At 41.9% G+C, this 27,625-nt stretch overlaps 1 long non-coding RNA gene across 1 annotated transcript in view; it reads right to left on the bottom strand.

Moving 5' to 3' along the window:
• Positions 1-831: 831 nt before the first annotated feature.
• Positions 832-27,625, bottom strand: part of LOC311515560 — a 49,668-nt gene continuing 22,874 nt past the window's right edge. The window contains exons 2-4 of the long non-coding RNA XR_014710178.1: positions 18,011-18,054; positions 6,442-6,599; positions 832-1,772 (exon numbers count right to left, since the gene is read on the bottom strand). This is a non-coding gene — a long non-coding RNA (uncharacterized lncRNA). The remainder of the gene's footprint in view (positions 1,773-6,441; positions 6,600-18,010; positions 18,055-27,625) is intronic.

Genomic DNA, 27,625 nt, shown 5'->3' with positions numbered 1-27,625 from the left:
TGTTTTGATTCCATCCAATCAGTATTTTTCAACCGAACATTGCTCTGTCTGAAAATTTTCGACCAGTTCTAATACTCACACTTCCACCAGCTACCTGTGGAGACCACCCGAACTGCACCAGACTTCTACGTTGGCAGAGAGGTGAAGTTTGAACTCAGAGAGGAAGCGGGACAGGGCTATCTCCTTGTGGTGAGGCACCTATGTCCAAATGGTAAGGTTTCCACCCCAGAATCTTGGCTTCCCCTGCTGAGGATCCTGCAGTGCAGAGAGGATGCCTCACAGAGATGGCACAGAGGAGTTTTCAGCAGAGACCAGTGAGGAGGTGGTAGAACTGAGGCAACCTCAGCTCCCTCTTTGTGATTGCACTGAATCACAAAGCTGGGTCAGGTGATGGCACCTCAAGATGGGACTTGGTGAGCTGCTTCAATAGGACCAAAGACAGATCTTCAGAGAGCACCTGGACCACTGCCACTGACCCGAACTGTGAGTGGGGCTTGTGGTGGGTGGAGTAAGATGGCCAGGGAACTCTTGTGTGTTGGGCATTCACAGAGACTGTCTGGGGAGGGAGTTGAATGGACTACTGGAGAATGACTGATTGCTTCAATCTTTATTTGAATGTTAGATTATTGCTGAATTTTCACAGATTCTATGTCCCTGTTTTCCCTAATAAAGATTCCCTTGTCTTGCGTATAGCTTTAGAGTGCTTGCGGAGGGCGGCGGGGGGTTGAGGGGGAAGGGGGAGGATTTCTGCATGCTAGGGCAACCAAAGGAGGATTTATTTATTTTTCCCAGAATTCTGGGTCAGTTTTATTCTTCAAGAGGGACCCTATATCTATTGAACTTGGCTCTACACATGACATTGCTTCAATGTACCAGCACACAGACTCACCACATATGGACACAACTTAACCCGCAAGTTCCTCCATGACTTTTTCTCTCTTTCCCTCCTTCCTGGGTGCCCCTGAGTTTTTCCAACCCACCTCAACCATGTTTTCCTTTTTGCCTGGGTCCCTGATTCTCCTCACATCTCTCATTCACTTCCTCTCCTGAATACCCCATCCATCCTATTATTCGGTCTCATTCCCCCAGATTTTGTGACTCTCCCTCTGTTCCTATTATCTGTTTGCCACCCTTCACCCACCTGCATCCCTCTCTGTTGCCTTCCTCATTACCCACACACCACTGGTGAAGGGAAAAGGGGTCTTCATCTTCCCAGATTTCTCTGTCTTCTAACTGTGCTACATTTCTTAGGAGATCTCAGTGGGGGGCTGGACTCTCCTATTCTCTGTTGCTCCTGCACCAAAGATGAGCTCCTGAAACTCAGTGCTGAGATAACATTCAGGGCCCCTTATTTCCACCTCACCATGGAACTCAACTATCTGAGCTGGGCCTGCTGTACTGGCTGTGATGCACACCATTCCCCGGCTGTGTTAGCTCTGTTGGCTTGAGGCTGCAATGGCAGCTCAGCACGGGAGACTGCAGATGCAGCCAGCTTGCTGAGAGCCAGAAGGAACTGCCAGATGGCCTAAGCCCTAGTAATGGTGACCACAACAGACCTCTTGCAGATAAAGTTGTCAGGACCTTCCAAAAACTTGGAGGTTCCTGGTCATGGACTTCACAAACCCCCAAAGTTAGCTTTGTGTGTGAACCAATTTCAATCTTTTTCCAGCACTGCAGTTTCATCCAGGTAGATGCTGGAGTCCATGCAAGTTCTGATGAATTCCAGTATGTTGATTTAGATTCTGGCTGGGCTATTTTCTGTACAGCAACCTCTGTGAAAGATAAGGAAACTGATGTGTCATTCAGCAGTCTTACAGTAACTCCAACAATACCCTACTCAACAAAACTCATATAGATTAAGAGCTTTCTTTTCCAAGAAACTATGTCTGCTCACTTGGTTCTGTCTTGTGATTTTCAGGAGAAGACTTTAAGATCAAGAATCAATAGTGAAGTGCAAGAAGAGTAGCACTCTCCCGACCTAGCCACAGGTAGCTCCTCTTATCTTCATGAGATGAAATCATTTTCATTTCTGTAGCTAGTGCCTCTTCTCTCAGAATACATTTTTCCAGTGATGAAATATTATTGCTGAAAGCACTCCACCAGAGAGGATCGTACTTCTATAACAAATAACAGCATATGCTCTCAACAGGTATTTATTAGAGTAGGAAGCACAATACCTATTCAACCTTTGAGTTGGCAGGAAACTTTGAACTAGGAGAAAGCCATAATCTCCAGTACCCATGACATCTCTAAAGGGGACACCCAACTGTCTGAATAAAAAGGCCTTCTTTCTAAAAATCAGGGATTCCACACAGCTGTGGAGACTCTTGCTCCAAGAAGAGGGATCCTGGATAAAAAGCACTAGAAGCACTAAGTATTATTGCAATGATAATTATCATTACCTCCATCACTGTCATTAGTGTCCTATCTCCAAATCCCATGCAAAATTGACCTCCTGGTTTTCAGACTTTTTTCATTCAATTGCTCTACCCTACATTAACGTCTCCCAGTCTTGGCCTTTTCCCAGCCCAGAAGGTTCCATGCTGGCTGCAAAGCCTTCCCAAGTCCTTCAGCTGAAGTGGAATTGCCCAGTAGAACCTGGATCAAACAATCTCATGACTGGGGGTAAGGTGATAAATTGCAATAGTGGCTTACAGAGAAGAAAACCAACATTCAGATTTTTTTTCTTATTTAATTGAGTAGGAGGAGTATAATGAGTGAAAAGAATAGAAAAATTCAACTGTAATGAATAAGCCTGGACTAAGTATGCTGGTCTTTCATCAAGGATTCTATCTTGTTATTGCCAAAATCATGTACCATGCCAGGATGACTTTTGTTTCCTTTTAGTTTGTGCAATTCCTGGAAAAGAAAATGCTTCATTATGTTTTGCAGTAACTGTAGCATATTTGGATTGTGCCCCACAATGTCTAATGATCACAGCAATTTCATTTTATTTCACTCAAAATGAACAGACGGGCACTAGGAATATTTAATGTCTGCTTGTTAAAGGACTGCTTGGTATTCACAATTTAAAGCATTTTTATTATTTCAGCTGAGATGATTAATCAAAAACACCTGTTATTTGTCAGATTTCTAGTAGAGGAAGCGCATTTAAGAATGTCCTACTGAACATATTCCAATGTACTATGGAATGTGCATTGATGAATGTATCTCTACACATATTTCAAGCAGGGGAAACATCCCAAAAGTGTTCTGACATGTACTTGTGTAGAGTTTGTGTAAGACTAACAAAAAACTCCACCCATTTTGCTCAGCCCCTCAGTCTGAAAATTCAAGATAGAGGAAGTCACTTCTCTCACAACAGGTTTCAGAGTAGCAGCCGTGTTAGTCTGCATCCGCAAAAAGAAAAGGAGGACTTGTGGCACCTTAGAGACTAATATTAGAGCATAAGCTTTCGTGAGGTACAGCTCACTTCATCGGATGCATAAAGTGGAAAATATAGTGGGGAGATTTTATATACACAGAGAACATGAAACAATGGGTGTTACCATACACACTGTAACGAGAGTGATCACTTAAGGTGAGCTATTACCAGCAGGAGAGCGGGGGAAGTGTGGGGGGGGGGAGGAAACCTTTTGTAGTGATAATCAAGGTGGGCCATTTCCAGCACTTTACAAGAACAGTATGAGAGGAAATAAACAAGAAGAAATAGTTTTACTTTGTGTAATGATACATCCACTCCCAGTCTTTATTCAAGCCTAAGTTAATTGTATCCAGTTTGCAAATTAATTCCAATTCAGCAGTCTCTCGTTGGAGTCTGTTTCTGAAGTTTTTTTGTTGAAGAATTGCCACTTTTAGGTCTGTAATTGAGTGACCAAAGAGATTGAAGTGTTCTCCGACTGGTTTTTGAAAGTTACAATTCTTGACGTCTGATTTGTGTCCATTTATTCTTTTACGTAGAGACTGTCCAGTTTGCTACATTGATGACATCTTCATCCTCTGGACCCATGGAAAAGAAGCCCTTGAGGAATTCCACCAAGATTTCAACAATTTCCATGCCACCATCAACCTCAGACTGGACCAGTCCACACAAGAGATCCATTTCCTGGACACTACAGTGCTAATAAGCAATGGTCACATAAACACCACCCTATACGCGAAACCTACTGACCACTATACTTACCTACATGCCTCCAGCTTTCATCCAGACCACACCACATGATCCATTGTCTACAGCCAATCTCTACGGTAAAACCGCATTTGCTCCATCCCCTCAGACAGAGACAAACACCTACAAGACCTCTATCAAGTGTTCTTACAACTACAATACCCACCTGCTGAAGTGAAGAAACAGATTGACAGAGCCAGAAGAGTACCCAGAAGTTACCTACTACAGGACAAGGCCCAACAAAGAAAATAACAGAACGCCACTAGCCATCACCTTCAGCCCCCAACTAAAACCTCTCCAATGCATCATCAAGGATCTACAACCTATCCTGAAGGATGACCCATCACTCTCACAGATCTTGGGAGACAGGCCAGTTCTTGCTTACAGACAGCCCCCCAAACTGAAGCAAATACCAGAAACCACACACCAAAAACACTAACCTAGGAACCTATGCTTGCAACAAAGCCTGTTGCCAACTGTGGCCACATAACTATTCAGGGGACACCATCAAAGGGCCTAATCATATCAGCCACACTATCAGAGGCTCGTTCACCTGCGCATCTACCAATGTAATATATGCCATCATGTGCCAGCAATGCCCCTCTGCCATGTACATTGGTCAAACTGGACAGTCTCTACATAAAAGAATAAATGGACACAAATCAGACATCAAGAATTATAACATTCAAAAACCAGTCGGAGAACACGTCAGTCTCTTTGGTCACTCAATTACAGACCTAAACGTGGCAATTCTTCAACAAAAAAACTTCAAAAACAGACTCCAATGAGAGACTGCTGAATTGGAATTAATTTGCAAACTGGATACAATTAACTTAGGCTTGAATAGAGACTGGGAGTGGATGTGTCATTACACAAAGTAAAACTATTTCCCCATGTTTATTCCCCCCCCCATCCCAGCCCCCACTGTTCCTCAGACGTTCTTGTCAACTGCTGGAAATGGCCCACCTTGATTATCACTACAAAAGGTAGTGCCCCCCCACTCCCGCCCCGCTCTCCTGCTGGTAATAGCTCACCTTAAGTGATCACTCTCGTTACAGTGTGTGTGGTAACACCCATTGTTTCATGTTCTCTGTGTATATAAATCTCCCCACTGTATTTTCCACTGAATGCATCCGATGAAGTGAGCTGTAGCTCATGAAAGCTTATGCTCAAATAAATTTGTTAGTCTCTAAGGTGCCACAAGTACTCCTTTTCTTCTCTCACAATGAAACATATCTAAAATTGAATGTTATTGAAATGCATTTGGCATTTCCAAGCACAGTGGATGGCTGCCAACATCTTGCTGAAAAAGGACATGAAAGGCATGAGAGTTAAAGGTAAAACAGTTTAAAACTGCTTTAAGACCAATTTAACAACCAGAAGGAATATTTAAACATTATAGTTAGGCTACATTGCTTTTGAATTTCAGTTTTTGCTGTACACTCATTTACACTACAAGAGAATTTGAGCACCCACACCTGCATTTGAAGTCAAGGCCTCATTGTCTAAGGTTGGTTGGCTGCCAATGTGGTATAAAGGGGCCGCCTTAGTGTAAATAAGAATCAGGTCCAGACCATTCAAAAAGTTAAGCTGCCCACCTCAGTATTAACCACACCGCACTTGTCCAGTATAGTATGCTACACCTGAATTTTGTCACTGAAAACCCCCACATTTTCTCGCAATACATGTAAACAAGATATGGCCTCAAAAAGTAAAAGTAGTGTGCCACCCACTGATCTCTTTGTACTGTGGTGACTGGCTGTGGGCTGGCATTACACAATAAGTATTCCAGCAACACCCGGGCAAAACCAGCAAAAAAGGGACACGTGATGGTGTTGCACTGTACATTGTTGTGCAAGAGAGGTAGTAGGCTTCAAATATACAAAAATGGTATGGTTTTAAATGAGACATTACAAAGAATTCACTCCATAAAATTAATGCCAGACAAGTCTATACTAAAGCAAACATGCACAAAACCCTTTCTTGAAACAGAATAAAGCAGAACCCAGATATTCACGGCATTAAGTCACATTCGTGCTCTCTCACTCTCTTCACTCACCACACACCCTCAAGCCGTCTCTAGCTATCATACATGTGTGCGCACACACTTGTATGATTTATCTCTGACTTCTCACACATACAAAACCGCCCATGCTCGCTTTTTCTTTCCCGACCCATCATATGTGTTTAATGGGTCACAAGAGAGCGAGAGCACAAGCACACGAAAGCACGTGAGCAGCTGTGTTTACTAGAGCTAGTGCAAGTGTAGGAGTGTGTGAGATGTGTGGAGACAATGCAAGAGCCAGAATTACCTTAAAATCATCTAAAATGCAGGAAATTGTAGCTGTCGTTTCAAAATTTTCCATGAGGGAAATCTTGGACCCACATCCACTATTTCTCTGCTCTCACTCCCCCAACTCTCCGAAGCCATCCCACTTCTTTTTGGTTGTCTATGAGCCTTGTTCTGCACCTAAAAAGAGATCCAGTTTTGCTGGTATTATATTTAATGTAAAAAAAGAATTGCACCACTGTGACCTTAAAAGCACCCCTGTGCCAGATGGCACACCGATGTCATGATATTTACCCAAAAGGTGGCATGTAATTTATCATTGGAAAACTAATTAACTCACATATCATTAATATTCTAGCGTGATGTAGGAATGGTTAACCAGCAAAGAACTTTACAGATGGACTGGAAATATGTGACTCAAATATGTTTAAACCAGGCATGCTGGGGGAGTTAAAAAAACATTTTTTTTTCTCCAGAGAAAAAAGAGGCCATACCCGGTTTGAGGTGTTGGCCAAATTCAATGGGATATTCATTTGTATCAGAGGTTGCAGGAAGAGATCATTTGCTTTGTAAAAATCACCAGTGGGCGAGGAACTACCATGGAATCTACACCAGACAGCATGGTATTTATACCCAGCAGGGGAAAGGAACTTTAGCTGGAGAGACCCTTCAGAAGAATATAAACTGGACTATAAAAAGAGAAGGAGGGAACCCCTAAGTTATCCATCTCTTGGGGAAACAAGAAAGCAGCACTTTGATTCTTTAAGAGTGGATCCTGGCTGGAACAGCCAGTCACACTGGAGACATTGCTCTAACTTGGGAAACCATCTTGAACAAAACTATAGCTGGTTAAATTAAGTTTTAGTCTTAGAAGCATGTTTTCTTTTTATCCACAGACATTTTTATCTTAGTTCTTTCTATTTGGTATCACGTATGCCTATGCCCTTTTGTTAATACATTTGTTTTACTTTTATCATAAACCATCTTAGTGCTTTGTCTGAAGCGGAAGGTTTGTCAACCTCAGTTGAGCTAATAAGCTGCTGTGTACTGTCTCTTTAAAAGAGCAGCAAATCTGGTAAGGTTTTGTGGGTGCTACAGTGCGAGGGGCTGAGCATTGCAGATAGACATTGCTGAGGAACTCAGGAATTGCGGTTCACTGATTGTTACCTGCTAGGCCAGGTTTGGACAGGCAGAGTCCTGAAAAGTTTGCTGGCAAGGCAGACAAGCTGGTGTGTCAGGAAGCTGACACATAGCTTAGCAACAACAAAAGATGTTACCCATCTCAGCTGATTTGCTGAGGCTGAGATGGGTAACACAGTGGGTCACAGTTCTGGGAACCCCAGTTGGTTGTCACAAACACCACTAACAAAAAGCCTTTCTCCAAGATGAAACTGCCTGTACATTCAGTTAAACAGAACTTAAAAGACTATCAGTAGCACTGTCTGGTAATTCCCTCTAATATTACATTAAGAGAGCACAGGTTAAGGTGGAAAATAATGAGTCAGAACCGGAAACTTTAGCTGTAGTTGCTGTCATTTTAGCTGACAGGATAGCTACTGCAGAAGATCCAATGCTTTATAATCTATAGAAAGGAACTGAAGAATGTGAATTAGTAGCTAGAACAGCAGACATCACAGGTAGTAGCGACATGAGTTATTTATACAGTCTCATACAGTAGCACTGTTAGCTTTAGTTCTAGCTGAATGGTATTCATTGGATACAAAATTAGGTGAGCATTTGTATATTAGCCCCGTTATCTATTCAGTATTCAAAAATACTGGAAGAATATCACAAGTGCACAAATGGCACACTAGATTTTTAACAAAGTATCAGATGTTGGTATTTAAACTCCAAGCTTCAAAATTCATCAACTAAGAATGTTTGCGGGTAGGACGCACATACATATTTTACGTCCAGGACACGTATTTGTGGCTGAATAAATGTATTGCCCATTGAACACATGCATTCATTCAAGTGGGGCAGACCAGTTTTGAAGATTTGTGAATTCACAGCCTGAATGTGCTCAAATCAACTAGAAACTCTACTGTTTGCAAAATATTCCTTTTTGGAGGGAGGATGGGGTGAGGGATAGTATTTGATGAGGTCTAAATATTATCAAGATCTACTATGCTTTATTTTGTAGCAATAGTGATTAATTGGTTTTCCCTGCATAAATCATCTTTAAAATCTAAAGCTCCATGGCTTTCTGCCTTAACAAACATGTTACATATCATTATTATTCCCATCCGCTCTCCTCTTTTAACTGCTCCACTTGCCCCAGGGACCCCATTCTTTCTCCTCATCTCCCTCACACCTATTCTCATCCCCTCCCTTACTCGTCTCCTTAACTTTTCACTCTCCTCCGGCTCTTCCCCCTCACAATACAAGCATGCTTTTCTCTCTCCTTCTATCCAGACTAAAATCATAGCCTGTCTTTTTGATATCTCCTCATGGATGTCTAGCCTTCAGCTCAAGCTCCGCATGGCTAAAACTAAGAGCTCTTCATCTTCCTCCAAGCCCTTCCCGCTACCTCCTTTCTTGATCTTTGAAGAGTACACCACTCTTCTGCCTGTCACTTAGGCCTGTAACCTGGATATCATTTTTGACTCAGAACTCTCTGTAGGTCTTCACATCCAGGCTACATCTAAGTCTTGCAGATTCTTTCTGCACAACGTCTCTAAGAAACAGCCTCTCCCATCAATCCACACAGTTAAAACTCTAACCAGGCTCTCATCATCATGAATCTTGATTATTGCAACTTCTTTTTTTCTAGTGTTGACAAGAGCAGTCTTGCCCCCACTCATATCCATGCAGAATGCAGCTGCAAAAATCATTTTCCTAGCACAATGGTCCATGACTAGGTCTCCTAAGTGCTACAATATCATAATAAATCATAATAATATCTCAGATGTTAACTGTAGCAAAAGCCCTACGCAGGTGCTCAGAGCTGTTAAAGTGAATGTGAAAATTATTTCTCTGTCCCAGCTCAGTAGTGCCTGATATGGTGAAGGGTAAATTCCTTAATGGAAGGTGAGTGGGTATCAGCCCATCTGGGGCCATATATAGTTTGGATTTGTTTGTTTGTTTAGCATGGACTAGCACAAATCCTGCATACCACGTTGATAACTGTAACTATGCCTTTCAAACTTGACTGCACCTCATTCAGTCACTGAGTATAAGAAGAAACCATTTCAATGAGACACACAGGAGAGGCCAAAAGGTACTTAATCAGCCTGGCCCTGGTAAGAACTTGTTTATTGTACAGGAAAATGATTGAGCAAGCATAGGGACATAACTGTGTATTGTTTGTTATTTTCCTCTGAGGCAGAGACAAAGAACGGATTTTGAAGCTATTTGTTATGCCAGAGATTTATTGTAGATTGCTCAAAGAAAACTGATAAATAAGTGCAAAAGAGACAGGCCTCCTTTCTTCTAGGTATGGACTCGACCTGAATAGGATCAATTCAGTCCCACTGGTATCCTTGTATGCACACTGGATCATACCCTCAGCTGGCATTAATTGGCACACCCATGTCTCTCAACTTGCCTAGATCCAAATGTGTAATAAAGTATGTGATAAAGACCCAAAATGAAGGATATAAAAAAAAATTATGCAGGAAGAAACAAAATGCTGTGGGACTCATTGCTTAAGCATGAAAAACTCTTTTTATAATCTCAGATTCATGGTAATTTACAACAAATTTCAACAGCAAATATGAGGGACACCAAGTTCGTGAGTCTTAGGTAATTGTGACTAAAATGAGTAACTCACTGGAAATGAGGAACAGTTGAGGGATATGGGTATAGGACAATTACACCAGTTGAAAGTCAGGCCCACGATTTTAGTAAATCCATTTGTTTTTAATCAGACTCTGAAGGCTCCCCACTACCACTGTGCTCCACTGGTAATCCCTCATCAGCATGGATCACTCCTACAGATGATGATGGGCAGAGATGTGGGTTGAGATTCTGATGTGTACGCTCAGAGAAGCGAGTAGCAGTGTAACAATACTAGAACATTGGAAAATACATGCTGTTTCTACCACTGCTACTTATGGAAACAATTTAACAACAGTGATTCTCTTTTTCCAAATGAGACATTTTTTTACTCAGCATAGTTCATAACCTTCCCATAGCAAGCACTACAGATCAGAAAAATATTTGAATAGGGCCAGAACCAAAACTCTGGATCCAAATACCCCTGAATCTTGGAGGTGTTTAGATCTGAAGCTCTACATACAAATCAACCAGAAAGTTCTGAATCCTGACAAGACCTTTTTCTACTTATAGACATTGGGATGCTGTGATGGTGGCATTTATTTACTAGGTTCCTTCCAAGCTAGAATGAATGCTTTTTGACTGAGTCTGCATTCACATGACTTACATTCTGAGTTTCAGCTTATAATTGGGGTTTTCCTGTGCTTCCACCAATACCATATGCATTTGACAGGGGACTTCCACTGAGCCTGTGCTTTCACTGTTCACATATTGTGTTCCAGATTGTAATAGGAGACTTGCCCTCCACCTATTTCTAGGTTACAGTTTCCTGGGTTCTGGATGGTCTAAGGGCATGTCTACACTGCAATCAAACACCCGCAACTGGCTGTTTAATTGCTGTGTAGATGTTTGGGCTCAGGCTGGAGCCCAGGCACTAGGACCCTTCGAGGGGGAAGGATCCCAGAACTGCAGCCCGAGCCTAAACGTCTGCCCTACAATTAAACAACCTAAATGTCTAAACCCGAGAGCCTGAGGTTAGGACAGCCATGGGTGTCTAATTGCAGTGTAGACATACCCTAAGAGTCCTTTTATTCCCCCATTTGTTCATTGGGTTCTACATGATAAAGAGGCCTGCACCTCCCTGCCATACCACATTTCAGATGGTGTAGGGACCCTTTCCTGCACTGTCTACATTCCATGTTCCATGTTGTAATAGGATGCATTTTTCTGACCCTGTGCTCACAGTTCTATTTTAAAACTGGATGGAGTTTTGGAGTTGACTATTGGCCAATTTTGTGTTCAATGCACACAATCCCAGGGATTATGACAGGCAGCACTGGGCCCATCTCCTCTTAAAGGGGCTAAGAGACCCTATGACACAGGGCTACCACATTTTTTCCATCTTGTGGGCCACATTTTAATACAAAGCCTGCCTTGTGAATCACGTCCTCACTCACCCTTTCACAATGGCACAGACCACTTCCCTTTGCAATTGTTTACTTGGAAAAGAGGTATTAGGAAAGAATTTAATGGTGTTTAGCTTCTTCTAAAGCTATTTAGCAACCGAGAAGAAGCCTACATCATGTGACTGGCCAGTCCTCCACAGACCACGAGCAACTGTTCTGTGGACAGTCAGCATTCTACAGACCACAGTCAAGAAGCTTTGGTTTACAGTAATTTGGAAGCAGCCCAATCTAATGAGGTAAACATAAAAGGTGCTTTTAGTAAATTGCAGTTCAAGTGGCACATCTGGGGTTTGCAGTCATTCTTTCACATAATCCATGAATGGAGCCCAAATGAACTCAAACTCCCTCTGTTTTGATCTTGTTTTATGTATAGCTTTTTCCAATAAAAGAATATATTGCAAGTCTTTTTACCAGTTCTTCAATATCACACAGTGTCATTTTTCTTCAACAAACCAATATATGTATTGTTGGACAGCAATATATATATATATATTTTAAAAATGCTTGAAGTTTCTTTAAAGGCGCAAAATTTTTATAAGGAAATAGTACTGATTTTTGAGAATTAACTGGATTCTATTGAAATGCACTTTCAATTTTAACTCTTTTTTTTAAGGACATGATTTTTGTTTGGTAATATTATTTGTTATAATGATTACCCTGTGCACTGAACGAGCAGGGGTCCTGTGGGGAAAAATAGCATGTAATTAAAGAGAGTAAAATAAGGCACACAAGGAGCCAGAGTTAAAGTTGCAGAAGAAACAAAAATTCAGGCATTTCCCAGTTTTTGAGTGCTTGACTTTACAGTCTAAATAACAGGGTTGTTTGTTTGTTTGTTTTAAATGCAGTTTCATGGTGGTGGGGAGAGGAGGGAGGAAAAAAGGAAAAAACAAACTGTAATGTGAAATTGTCACGGAGTGTGGGGGAGTCCAGGCCCTGCACCCCTCTTCCTGGGATTCACTGAGACTATCAGCCAGCCAGTAAAACAGAAGGTTTATTGGACAACAGGAACACAGTCTTAAACAGAGCTTGTGGGTACAACCAGGACCCCTCAGTCAAGTCCTTCTGGGGGAGCAGGGAGCTTAGACCTCAGCCCTGGGGTTCCCTGCGTTCCACCACCCAGCACCAAACTGAAACTAACCCCCCCCCCCCCCCTTAGCAGGCTCTCTCCTGCAGCCTCTGTTCACATTCCTGGGCAGAGGTGTCACCTCCCCCTCCCCCTCCTGGCTCAGGTTACAGGCTCTCAGGTCTCCCATTGAAACTCCCCTGCCACATTCCCAGGTCAACACTCCCCCCTCCCTGCTGCGTCACATTCCTCCTTGACACCATGGTTCAAACACTGAACCTTCAGCACAGCCTTACACCACTTAAGCAACAAGTTACCATGCAGGGCGCACCTCAGACCTCTCAAATGCACCCCCCGCGGGTAGCGGGCTTCACTTCTTTCACTTCTCTCTGGTGGTATACTGCAGTTCTATTGCTCATAGACTAGATCTCTGGGTTAGAGCCTCTTTATTTTCCAGTCACATTGATACAAGAAGCCCAACTGTATTTGGCACCTAGATTACTAGGGCCAAGTGCTAGGACTGCAGGCCAGGAGAAAGGCTTAGGTGCTCTCTTCCCTCCATACACAGAGGCTGTCTGTTCCTATAGTTCCCAATGCCGCACGTGCTGTGGCTGCACCTTTGGGGGCATTATGAGCCCAGCACTTTCTAATGTTCTTGTTCAGTTATTATTCTGGCAGGCTCTCAACATTTCCCTGAAGAACACCAGTGAGAGAAAGCAAATGGTGATGTTAAACCATTTATATCTTAGCTAAACCTGAATGGAATCACACGGGATAAGGACAAAGGCACTTCTTTAGTCCGAGGGCTTTCTCCCTACTAAATTTCAAAGGTTTGTGGTAACAATGAAGATGATACACCTCAGAAAAAGTTGCCCGAATCTTTTATAAAGGAAAGTGTTGGGCAACCTAAATATAAGAGTTGCTACCAGATTTTCCCCATAATTCTTCAGATTCTGACCTGTAACAAGTTCAGCTAAAACTAAGCAGAAATGTATATGAGTTATAAAAGTCTTTATGACATTTCAATGTATTTTAAACAGCTGAATAGATTTGCATTTCCTCTAAGTTCTTAGAGAATATAACAATCACAGCAGTGGTGCAAGTGGAACTAAATCTTTAAGTCACCAGCACAAAAATGTTAAGAACGAATCACCCAAGGTAGACAGATAGATGCAGAACACATTCTACAATGTGTGAAACACACTAATAGCTGTAAAGAAACTGGCTAATAGCATAGACTAGTGTTTGAGGGTCCAGCAGATCCAATCTGACACTATTCCAGGGATATCAGCAGATGACTTCAAACACTGTATCAAGAGACAGAAAGTTTAATCGCTGCTCTCTCATACAGCACAATGAATAGTGATAATATTCCGGAATTTAGAACTCCTAAAATATCATCTGTTGCCTTTGGCAGCATTGTCTCAATACTCTGTTGAGCTCAGCTCCTTTAGTGAAGTGTGTCAAATACATCGGAGGCAGATGTTGGAACATGAGACATGCTAGAGCTTCCTTGAAAGCCTTTATAAGAAAAAGAACATTTAAAACTAGAATAAATGTATGGAAATTCTAATATTTACTCCCTTCAAAGACACTTTCAAGCCCCTCTGTTCCCCCACTCATGAACTCTATCATTCTAAGAAGTTCATTGCCAGAAGTGATTTTTATGGGATTCACTTCTTGGAGTGAGGTTCAAAAACAGGCTCCCAAATATAGAGCAAAGTATCAATTAACTTTCCTGTAATATAGATCAGTAAGTAGCCACATATTTGGAAAAAACAAAATCTTTGCAGGTATTTTGTCTATGGGATGAACTGGGCCAGATTTTCAGAACTGACCATTTGGCACCTGGTACAATTTGTCAGCAGGGTGATAGAGGTGGCTTGACTTCCAGATCCTTGAGCTGTTAGGCACTAGTTTAGTTCTGAACCAAGCAAGCAACACTGATGTTCCGCTTTCTAGGACACCAGACTAATGTCCAAGAAAGGCATGAGTGTCACCGGTGGAAGCCTGAGTTGGGATCACCTGGCTAGGTCATAGAGTAACAGCCATGTTAGTCTGTATTCGCAAAAAGAAGAGGAGGACTTGTGGCACCTTAAAGACTAACCAATTTATTTGAGCATGAGCTTTCGTGAGCTACAGCTCTAGGTCTGCGAGGTCCAAGGCACTTTTTATATTTCACTTTATTCTACTGACAATCTTTGTTTGAAACTAACTTATGAGTTGAACTGCAATAATGGCTTTTGAAGTACAGTCCATGAAGCCATTAAGTTATGAAAAATAGTTACCTTAATAAAAAAAGAACAATGGGCCATACTTATTCAGTCTGTTCACTCTGTTTGTCTAATAACTCAGGACTGAACCTCATCCAGCTGTGTTTGGCCAAGGTTAAATATAATGAAAGACTGATTGCAAATGTGGTTTTAGTAGCTAACAGTCCCTGTGCGGGTGTCCTCGCTTGTGGTCTCATTTACATAACCAACTTGAGCCTGAGGGCATATTAAGCAACTAAGCTAATAGAATATGGGAGCAAAAGGTTACAAGAATCATGGAAATTAAATCTGTTACAATACAGAAATCATTTTTATTTTTAAATACGACTTTACAAAGCAAAGTCACAAATGACGCCTTTAATTGTATTCCTTAATGTCACTATTTCCTTGTACATGGTACTGGCAGGGTGAAGTGAAATCATTTTCTGCAACCCAAATTTCATTAATATAGAGAAAGACATTAGAATACAAAGAAAATTCCAGTCCAGGTCCTTCCCTAACAGCTAAACAATGGCATATTAGCTATATTATGTCATGGACTGGAACATAGGCGGTCAGACCTGGTGCTCAGAGCAGTGGTGGTCAGGCCTAGCAGTCAGAGCAGGAGTTGGGAGTCAGGAACTGGGATCAGAGCCAAAGACAGGCAGGACTGAACCCAAGGGTTGGAGCCAGAGTCAGTAGCTAAGGGTAGGGCATAGAAGCAGGGAAATGGAACAAGGCAGGAGGGCAGGAACCAGGAATAGGACAGGAAGACAGGAATTAGGAACAAGGCAGGATTCAGGCTAAAGGGCAAAGTCCAAAGTACCAGCCAACTAGGGATTCACCTAGTTGCTCAGACAAATTCCTGTGACTCCTTCTCGCTTAAATAGTGCGTCTAAGCCAGTGGTTCCCAAACTTGTTCCGCCACTTGTGCAGGGAAAGCCCCTGGTGGGCCAGGCCAGTTTGTTTACCTGCTGTGTCTGCAGGTTTGGCCGATCGTGGCTCTCAGTGGCCACGGTTCGCTGCTCCAGGCCAATGGGAGCTGCTGAAAGCAGCGGCCAGTACGTCCCTCGGCCCGCGCCACTTCCAGCAGCTCCCATTGGCCTGGAGTAGCGAACCGCGGCCACTGGGAGCCACGATCGGCCGAACCTGTGGACACGGCAGGTAAAGAAACTGGCCCGCCCCGCCAGGGGCTTTCCCTACACAAGCAGCGGAACAAGTTTGGGAACCACTGTCTAAGCCAATTAGAGAGGCCGGATTTCTCTTCCAATCAGGAGCTTTGTGGGCAGTGCTTCTGGTAAGCTAGGGTCCCCCATTCCATGTCTCCTGCTGGTACCAGTTAGCTGCAGAGTGGTAGTATCTGAAGACTGTCTGGGAACCCACCATTCCTCACACATTATGCCAAATAATTCCTTTCTAAAGTCAAAATTTTACTCCTCAATATTCACAGTGGATCTTGACTTCAATATTCTTCTCCCCCAATATCACTGGAACATCCTCATACTCTGTTCAAGATTCAATATACGGCTATAGCAGAGTGATTGGATTAGCTGATGATGAGTTGTTGTAACTCGAGCTGTTGCAGCTGGAGCTCTTGCATTACTAGCTCAAACTTTAGCAGCACTCAAGCTTCAACCCAACACTGGTTAAAGTACCACTTAACTCAAGCTGGAGATTTTTGTGTGTGCATGGAACTCAAATCAGCAGTAACAGTGGAGTTAAAACCCAAGCTAACTATGCTGTAAAGACTCACCCATAAAAAACTGAACATGGTGCTGATGAAGCTTAGGCATATCCTCAGACACTTCTCTGTGGATTCTATATGAGCATAGCTGTGTTGCTGTAGCTATGCTGACATAACCCTGTAGCATAGATGCAGCTCCCACCAGCGTAGGAACACCACCTCCCCGAAGGACAGGAACGATGTTGATGAAAGCATTCTTCCATTAACACAGCTGTATCTCCACTGGGGGTTAGGTCCACATAGCTGTGTCAGTAAGAGGTGTGAAAAATCCACACTGCTGAGCAATATGGTGATGTTGATATAACTTTTATATGAAGATTAGGCCTCTGTGTGGACAACACCAATAATTTAGCGTGTGCATAGGAGAGGAGTTATAATATTTAACGAGCTCTTTGGGCGATGTTATGAAGTTTATAAGATAATGATGAGCAATGGCAAGAATTTCAAAAATTCCAGATAGTGAAGAAAGTCATAATTAAGAACAGTAATTGCAGAAAGAAAGACATCAACAAGAAAACAAGAGAAAGGCACAAACATAGGCTAGAAGGTCAAAGGAAATAACTGTATCTAGTATGTATTTTTCCTGCATGAGTAGGAAAAGTGTCATACTGAATAAAATTTGAGGTGCTGGAGAAAATATTGGGCTACATTTTGAGCAAGGCAGATGTAGAAATTGCTCGCAGAATGAGATGTCTCCGCAACTTTATAACAAGACTGCAAACAACACAAAAACCATCAATAAAAACATTCAGAAGTGACTTTCTGAAAACTGTAAGAGGCCAGATAAGTGTGGGGTGCTCCAAAGATAACTATGGAAGAGAAGAATAAAATTAAAAAAGTGAAAGATCACGCGCTATCCCAGTACCAACACCACCCCCAGAGGCACAAAAGAACCATTAGGGGTGAAATTCATCCCAGTGCAGAGGTTCCTGCATTAGATGAAATTCATCTTAAAATAATAACTCATGAAAAAAAAACTATATCTCAGAACCTTTGCCATTGTTTCACCAATTACAAAGAAGTCCAGAACAAGATCACGAGTGGTGACTAGACTTGAGGAAATTTTGAGAAAAATGATGCAGGAACATGGCGCTAATTTCTAAATAGAATTTTGCTTTGCACCCCCTCTCTAGTCATATGTGTGAGTAAAGTTTTGTTCAGACAAAATTTTCACAGAACATGAATTTGGGGTCTGTAGCTGAAATATATTCAATCACAAAATAAAATTCACTGCATGTGGAAGAAGTTTATGAACATTAGTTCATCCAGTCTCAGAACAGAAATAAAACTACACAAACTAAGTGACCAATCACAGAGATCATACATAAAACAAATAAAGGAATACTCACAGAACGCAGTTAGCAAGCAATCCATTGTGCAACCAAATTTCAGCCTAAACAGCCAAACAGTTTTAAAGAGTATACAAATTAGCAAAAAATTAGTCTATTGATGAGTAAAAAAAGGGGTACATCTGTCAAACCGTTTAAGAACTGTTCACTTCTTTGTGGTGACACAAATTATGACAGATTTGTTCTTTAGTGACTATTCATTCAGCAAGTCAAATTTGACAATTTAACTTTCACAAAAGGAAACAGACATGAAACAACATAGATGGAGGAAAGGAAAACAAACTGGAAATAAAAATATCCTTAACCTATGACATCCAGCACTTCCAAGAGGCTGCACATCCAGAGTGTAGGGTGCTGAAGTGGGACTTTGCAACATGGGTTCTATTCCTGGTTCTGCCACTGACCTACTGTATGTATGACCTTGGACAAGTTTCTTCACCTCTTTGTTTTCCGTCCCACAATTTGTTTGTCTTGCTGTCACGGATCCACAGGAATGGTGCTCTGGGACAGCTTTGGAACAGTGCCTGGGAGGACCCCTTCAGGGTGCCAGACCCCCTTAGGGTATGACCCTTTCACTAGGGTAAGCCACTTGGTTTCACTGCCTCCCTGGACTGAACCTGGGAGTCTTCAGCACCCCTGCTTCACACTGTGAGCTCCCATCAATAAGTCCACCTGAGTTAGACACCTGAGGGAGACTTGTACACCCAAAGGGAGCAATGCATCCCCACTTTCAGCATCTGCAATGGACTCTTACCCAGCATTGTAAAAGCAGTAGGGTTTACTAGCTGTCTAGAACATAGCATAGAAAGTCCTTGCTTAGCACTGAGAAAAGAAAGTTACAGAATAGTCCATTCTGGTTACCCAGAGCTCCAGCCAAGTAGTGTCCACGCTTGATTCCTGCTCTGTCCCTCTTAGTTCCAATTCCCAGGCCAGTCCCACTTGGCCCCTCCTCAATCCTTTGTTGTCCAGCTGGTCAAACACAGCTGGCTTCCTGTGGAGGGAGTGGGCCCTCAATGGTCGGGAGTTGCTAGGTAGTAAATATCCTGGTAATTGGATTTACCACTGTCTTCATAGACCTCCACTGACCTGGGACCCCAAACCTAAGGCAGCTAGGCACCATTCACACCTTTGTTGTAGTCTGCCCAAAAGTAAACAGCCTTTTCCCACCACCTAGTTAACCATGCAGCATATAGGGGAAACTGAGGCACACACAGTATTCAGACAAACAATTCCCACTCTGTCACACTTCCCCATTTAGACTACAGGCTTTTCAGAGAAGAGACTGTTTCATTTTTGTCTTTGTACAGCATCTAGCAAAATGGAGCCCTGGCCTCAGTTTGGGCCTCCAGAACTACTGTAAAATAAATTATAACTGTAATAATATACTAATAATAATGCCAGAGCTGCCTAGTTTAGACAAATTGAGAAAATGACACCATCTAAGGGCGGATGTCTAAGAGCCCTACTCAAGACACAAGTAATGGTATCTGATAGCAAGAAATACCCCCAAGCAAAAGACCACAACTTTGTGGTGAGCTGTACAGAGATCAGAAAGGTTTAGACATGTACTTAAAAGAAATTTGGCAAGCAAAGCCATATTTGGTAAGCTGACATATTGCTACAAGCGAGGTCAGCATTTAAATCCTCTCCCTTCCCTTCTGCTTAAGGAGGGGAGGGGCAGGAAGAGGGAGGGCTACACTTAATGCTGAAAAGTCTTTTTGAAGTATTTGCTCCCTTGACTAAGAGTTCTCAGTGTGGCAACACCTAAAATCAAGATACATCAAAGGAGTTTCAAAATAAACAGCAGCTGAATGAAAATGTATGAGATGACAGACGGAATAAACAATAACTATGCATATGTTTAAATCATCTGAAAGTGATTGCAGCAATGTGTAAAATATCCTTAAATAGATATTTAAATGGCAGCTTATTTCCCCAAGGAGAAAAAAATATCTGTTTAAATCTTAAATAAATCCTGTTTATACTAAACTGCATCCTTTTTCTCCTTTGGTGAATCACTTTAGGAGCTTTCCCTACCTCTCTGGTTCACTATCTATAAAACAGAAACCACTTTGGCTCTTGCCCAGATTTGCAGCCAAGAGATAGTGGGTTTCTGGAAGCTACTGTAATGTCACTGTACAAAGCCCACAACGCTATGTAAACTACCTTTTGTGCCTACTGTGCACTGGTGTGAATTTCACCCTAAGAGAACAATATCTTTGCTATGGAATGTACATAAAGAGGATGATGATTGAGGGGAGAGCACATTTCTGAACCACTTTTCACAGTGCATTACTGCTAGGGCTTGAGGGCTGAGGAATCTTTCTTGGGCAACTTGCAATGTCTTCACCTCATAGCGAGGGGAGAGCAACAACAGGAATGCAGATAGACTCAACTGGAGGCACAGGACAACAGGAAAACTCAGGATGAGAAGAAAGAGACATGAAGACGCGAACAACATAAAGGCATCGGCTTTGGTTCCCAATCAAACTATCTTTCATGCTTTGTTATCTACGGAAATAACAAAACCACCTAAACAATGGGTCAAACCCAATGACGTTACACCAGACATTAACCTGGGCTAATATCATTACTTTGTAACAGCAGTGTATCTTTTATAAGACATTTTTAGCTGATTTTAAATTAAATTCTTCAAAATTAAAAAAAATAATTTAAAAAGGCAGGGGCACAAGCCTCTTCTCGATGGGTGCCATTAAAGAGTAAACTAATACTGTCCAGTACCATGGCTTTGTATTTCCTATATTTACAATGCAAACCATAATAAACATATTCAAACAGTACCCTAGCAAACATTTACTTCTTTGCCACACAACTGTAGTTATATTTTAACAGGGTAAAAGAATAATGGCCTTTCCTTGGTGGGTTTGTTTGTTTGCTTGCTTTTGAATGTTCAAATTTCAAGTCTCCTTGCAATAAATGTTTTATAGCTAACAAGGAAAGATTAATATTTTGGGTCCAGTATTATCTGACAAGATGATGTTCCAGCAGTCATTATCAGTCACTACTCTCTTTCATGCAATGGATAAGTACAGTATATCAGTCATGGGACTCCTTTAAAATGCCCTGTTTTTAATCTATGTCTGATTGTGATAGCATATGGCAGACTGGAGGGCACCAGCTTCAGAACCATTTCACATATGTTGAACACAAGGTGTTTAAAGATAAGGCTCTGGATACCAATGTACATACTTTTACCTTGCCCCTATGTCAAATACTGCAGCATGCTTAATACATGCTCTGACTGTACTGTAACAGCAACTGCAGATTGTTTGATAGTACATTTTCACTGATATACTTTATATATACATACACACAGAGAATAATTAAAAAATATGACAGATGAAAACTGATATCAAGCCTAATTCTGCAGTCTTTACCCAAACAAACTAGACATTGCCATTATTAAGTGTGGGTAATATTAGTATTATTTGCATTATTTTATAGCACTCAGCAGTGTGATTGGTGCCTCCTAGTTCAGATATGCAAACATGTTCCCTATCCGGATGCATTTTCAGTCTAGTCTCATGCAATGGCAGAATGAAGAGGGCCACAAACTATGCAGGGGAGGCAGGAAGGGGGCTGGGGTTTCATATGATCGCTACTTGATAGGCAGGTTGAAATTTAGATCACCGTCACTCATGTTCTCTCCCTCTCTTTTTTGCTCTCATATACTGCTAATGCATCTGTCACCATGAATGTAGCCACTTACGGCCTCTGATATATGGTGCTCCAGTTATAAACCAATTCTCGTTACTTATCTCAAAGCATATTAGATAAGATTCTCTCATCCAATCCCAGCCCTTCATGAAGCTCTGTTGGTGTAAAGGGGCTGTATATTGGCAGTAACTTACTAGCAGAGAATTCCTCAGCTGGCATAGACCCTGCATAGCCAGCTTCTACACAAAGCCCTCTCCTAGCCCTAGTGTAGGCACGGGTAGGTGAGGGAATGATTAGAATGCTCTGACAATTCTAAGTGGGTGAATGGTCCCCAGTTTGGGGTCATATATTAGTGGATACAGTTTAAGGTAGCCCTAAGGCTGCTCAAATCTGTGACACAGATGGAGGTAGCGACTGGCCTGAGAATTGGCAAGCCCATTATCTAGCTGTCTGACAAGCCTCTGTTGCCCTCCCTTGGCCACCTCGAATGGAGACTGTGAGCAGTAGATTAACCTATAACTGATTATCCAGTTTATTAGATTTTATGCCAGTTGTCTTCTGTAGATAGTGTATTGGATTGTTTAGTTTAATATAAAACCATTAAGCTATCAGTTACAGGAAGCCTCCTTTGTACTCTGTCAATCTGTAAAATGGCCAATGTCCCGAGCTTCCTGTTCCTGGGGACTATAGATTAGTGAATAATAATCTATTCTTTTTCTTGCCTGTTGTGAAACAGTTTTTTCATTCCAGTTAATTCAGTTACTTATGCTATGTTAAATACCAATCTGTATTTCCCCCCTAATGTTTACTAGATCAGCCCAAAAGACATCACATCTCTCTCAATATGCCCCTGTAGCACTTCTAGTGTAGACTAGTCCAGAGACAGGAGCAGAAGGCATTCATATGCTAAGTCCAACCTGGTGTGTCTCAATAACAACTGGGACACGTGGCTAAATGCAGGGGCATTTTACTAGGGCTGGCATATAGGGGAAGTTTGCAAATACTTTGGGTACAGGGGCTTAAACAGTTACGATTTAATGTAAAACAATTGTAGTTCCTATTTGGGCCCTAGGGAGGACAGTCCTCTGAGAGGCGTAGGGCTCCTCTGACCTAGTGTCTGGGATGCCTCTCCAATAGGGTTGCCAGTTTTGGTTGGATGTATTCCTAGAGATTTCATCACATGACATAATCTTTAATTAAAAATTAATCTTTAATTCATGGAGACTCCAGGCCAATCCTGGAGGGTTGGCAACCCTAGTCCAGCTTCTGCTAGAGACAAATAGGAGCTTGCAGGTTTCCACCTCAGGAGTACTTAGTGATGGGTCTCACTGGGGCCCCTCTGCACTAGCTGCCTGGCCAGTCTCTGCTGCTTCCCCACGAGATCTGCACAGACCTGAGTCTGGCAGCAATGTCTGGCAGGCACACCCTGTTCCAGAGGCAGTTTCCCACTCCTGCTGCAGCCTGCTGTGCACCCAGTTCCCTAGCAGCTTTCCCTGCATCCGCATTCCCTGAAGCTTCTGGCTTGCCATGTGGCTGCCATTTCCCCAAGTGCCAGGTTCCTGCCTGGGTCAGGGTCAGCTTGCCCCTCCCCCAACCAGCCAGGGAATAGAGATGTGCTCACATGGCTGTATCGCAGAGACAGAGATCAGTGGGGAGGAGGTTGATGGGAATAGTAGTTTTCTGCTTAGCAGATTCATCACAACACTTTCTGCTTCTTTCCCCATCTTCCAGTATTGGTCAGATAGCTCATATTGCCCTGAAAGTTCACAGCCAAACCTTCTTCATCTTGGCAGGGGGTTACAATAGATGATCCTTGCAGTCCCTTCTAACCCAATGGTTCTATGATTCTATGTGAAATGGGGCCCACTTTAGGCAACCTCTTCCCCCCGCCCTCCAGGATGTCCCCTACCCAGAGCTATGCAGTTTCCTCTTTGGGCACTAGGTTTCAAGCAACAGTGTTCCTCCCACCATTGGGGAAAAACTGCAGGAAGGAGCCAGCTTGAGACACCAGTCAGTAGAACTGGAGGCCAAGCAGAACTCAAAGGCTAAGCAGAGCCCTTCGAACTTCCATGATTTCAGAAAATTCTCTACAGTTTTGACTGGACTTTCTCTGCCTTGTGCTGATGGGCTGTTTGCTCCAATCTCTCTCAGTCTTTTTCATCTCAGCCTTACTTCACTCCTACCTCTCTTAACCTCCTCTCCCCGTCCTTGTCCCCCTCGCCCTCTTCCCTTCCATATTGCCTCTTCCTTCCCTTTTTCTTTCTGGTTAGCTTATCTCCTCCTGACTAAACCTCCCCTCATCCTCTGCAAAAAGAAAAAAATCATGGAACCAACATGCTATTTCCTGCAATCACATTGTTCACTCTGTGTGCTAGGGTCAGGGAAGGAGACTGTCTGTTTAGACTGTAAGCTCTTCGGGGCAGGACCCATCAACTACTATGTTTGTACAGGGCCTAGCATAATGGGGGCCCATTTTTGGTTGGTCTTTAAGAACTATCATTATGAACCAGATCAATAATTAATCATAATTTACTTTGATGTATCAAAACAGTGCCTTAAAAAAACCACAACAGCAAACTTTGCAGAGTTCTAAGAATGCAGAGGGAGACTTGCTTGTAACTGGAGGACGTACCTTCTAGGTCCACCTGTAATTATACATGAACAAGGAAAAACCAGAAATGTTCTAATGACCTGTTCCTACAAAGCATATGGACATGCTTAACTTTAAGTACATGAGTAGTCTCTTTGGCATCAGAGCAACTATTCACAGGTAGAAAGTTGAGCCTGTCTGATGTCATGATGTGCCTGTCTTTCTAGTATCAGGGCCTAAGATTTTACATGCAAGTTACATTTAAAAATGCTATTAATATTCTAAGGCGCTCCAGGCAAATGAAAAGGCCCTCATGTTCATGCTAAATATTTATTTTTATTGGCTGAGCTTTAATAAATGAATTAAAAGATTATGAAAGGGATGCATATTTTCTCCTGGAAACTGGAAATGTGTTATTTTGGAAATGTTCTCATGCCATCGTAACAGACTCAAGATGCATTTGGTAGGATGCCAAGGTATAAATAGCGTTACTAATATAAAATAATCATGAAGAGGGTTATGTTTATCTAACTGAGTATGTTTTTGGAAGATAAATGAAGCTTTCAAGCTTGTAGTCTGTCAGAAGGCAATTTTTTTTCTAAATATTTGTGATTCTGAAGGTCAAGAGGCAAAGAATTATTTGAAAAAGAAAAACCTATCAACTTCAGACAAAAACAAGGGAAGGTGCTGAAAATACTAGACCACGGTGAATGACTATTTATATAAAATCATGAGTTATTCTCACTAACCCAATTTTCCCACATTTCTTATTTGCAATAATGTACCAAATTATTTATCCAAACAAATTACAGACACTGAATTACCTGTAAATAGAATCCTATGATTATTCCTTAGTCACTGTATGTGACTGGACACATAAGTCATATAATATTATTTTCTGGTCCTTGATTGGATGACCTAAACTCAAGAGAGAGGCCTGAACCAGCCACTGGAGCACTGAATCCCACATAGAATTAGGGAAGAAGCATTTTAGGAGAAGGGAGACAGCAGGCCTACCAACAGAATTTTAGGACATTTTATGTCATTTCCTGACTTCTTTTGCACATGAAAGTTTGGCTAAATGCAGTTGTAGACCCCAAATTTTAAAACATCTGGGTTCTTTCTTAATACACAGAGAAAGAGAGCAGGAGATATATTGGTTGTTTATTCTATTTGCCCTTGTCACATTGGCCACCAACTAATTGGTGTGACTTTTTGCTGCGTCTCCTGCCTTCACATTTCTGCCTATGATAGCAGAACTGATGGCCCTCCTTTCTCTGAGCAGCTCTTTGACATTACACTGACAGGTGCCCCATATCCATAGCTCAGTGCCATGTGTAGAGGACAGGACTGCTTCATAGTGCACTGGCTGTCAGGCACTGCCCCACTTCAGACAGCAGGTTTTTCGTTCTGGGTTTGGAACATTTTGGAAGTCTCTCCAAGCAAGAGATTATTTGGATTTTGCAGCATTATTTTCCCCCACTCAGTGTCCCTCTCATTTATATTATATAGACCCAGGTCTTCCTGAAACCAGACCGAGACCACACAGAAATACATATTCTTCAGAAGGAATATGACAGCTTTGTAGTGCAAATTTTTGAATAAAAAATTGAAATCTATGACTTGCTTCACCGGATAAAGCATAGTTCAAAGCAGACAGGACCTGCTAGCACATAAGACCAATTGTCAAAGCCCAGTCCAAAATGCATAGGTGACCATTACACACACACACAGGTACTTACACATGGGTAATTACACGTGCAAAGTTTTACATACACAGTGTAGTAGGACTGTGAATTTTATTGTGTATTTTGAAATTCACCCTTATACAATAGACCACATAGTAGATAGTAAATGGGAAAGTCAAATATGCTGACCCACATATAATGTATTCAAAGAAAACAATTTGTGATACTCTAAGCCTGGTAGCTCTCTTCGTAACCACGGTGGAGTCTCTGAAGTCAATGGAAGTACAATTTAAAAATGTGTGAATAAAGGAAAATCTGGACCAATTCATTATACATGAATAGTGACACTATGTCTTCAAAAGACTTCTAGCTATTTGCTTAGGCAGCTGCTGAGCTGCAGGCAGCCATGTTTAAAAGATAGCCAGAGGCACCAGCCATGTTGAAAAGACTAGCCAGAGGCACCAGGCAGATGACATGCAATTTGCTGAGTTCCTGCAAAATAATTTTAACCGCAAGCACTTAGAATGGACATTCAGAGTGCAATGGCATGTGCTTCTTGAAATAGCTATAGAGACATAGCTTCAGCGTTTAGAAGCCCATTAGAGGGTTACTACAATAACTGAGAGAACATGCAAGTACCCTTTTAAAAAATCATTTGGTGCTTTCCATTGTATATAAATAAACTGCTTCTCATTGCCAGCCAGTTATTGACCCACAGTGCTTCTGGTTCACATGTTGCTTTACATCCTGGAAAATCTAGTTCATTTCCTTATTTATCTCTTTTCCTCCTTCTCAACTTGTTTTTTCATTATTAATAGACGGTGTGTCTCCTCCAAAGCATTGACACCACAAAGAACACTTTGTTCAAGATGGCCCAATATAATGCAGATCATTTGTTTGGTTGGTTGTTTAAAAAGCCATATACAGACTATGAAAAGTCAAAGAGACTCTTGGTTTGCAACCACAGCATGCTTCAGAAAACAGACTCAATTGTTAGGTTGTATACGTGTTCTACAGTAGTTCATTACTTCCATGATGCCCAGGTCAACTCATATTTCCATTAGGTCAGTTGCTTCGCATCAGAAGGGGATTTAGCTGGTCTATTTTCTAAATATTTATGTACAAAATAGATTTAGTCTATATTTCACAGAAAGAATAAGGCAGCGACTTAGTTTCTTTTCTTTCTTGCTTTTATTTTTTTTAAATAAAGTAGCCTCAGTTTTGGTTCCATGCAGTTGTACTCCACAGATTTTTAGGTTCTTTGTGCAATCAGCATTCAACTCTCTGTCTGAACTTTCTATTCCTCTTACCGCATTTCAGTGGCCTTTGGAACTAGTCCCATCCCTTCGAAATTCTCTGTGGTACGGGATTTCCTTACTTGAAAGGTGAGTTCCACAGAATAACAATCAGTTCCTGTAACAGAAGATATCCCCTTTCTTCAGGGAAGATGAATTTTAAGGGAGCAAGACTATATACCAGGGAGTTTACTAGCCCAAGAGTTTTGAGGCTAGGTTAAAAGAAAAGGAGTACTTGTGGCACCTTAGAGACTAACCAATTTATTTGAGCATAAGCTTTCGTGAGCTACAGCTCACTTCATCAGATGCATACTGTGGAAACTGCAGAAGACATTATGTACACAGAGACCATGAAACAATACCT

Source organism: Lepidochelys olivacea, assembly GCF_965140295.1.
Source record: "Lepidochelys olivacea isolate rLepOli2 genome assembly, chromosome: 1".
Classification (NCBI taxonomy): Eukaryota; Metazoa; Chordata; order Testudines; family Cheloniidae; genus Lepidochelys; species Lepidochelys olivacea.
Note: the sequence above shows the minus strand (reverse complement) of the source record. Positions and strands in the feature narration are given on the sequence as shown.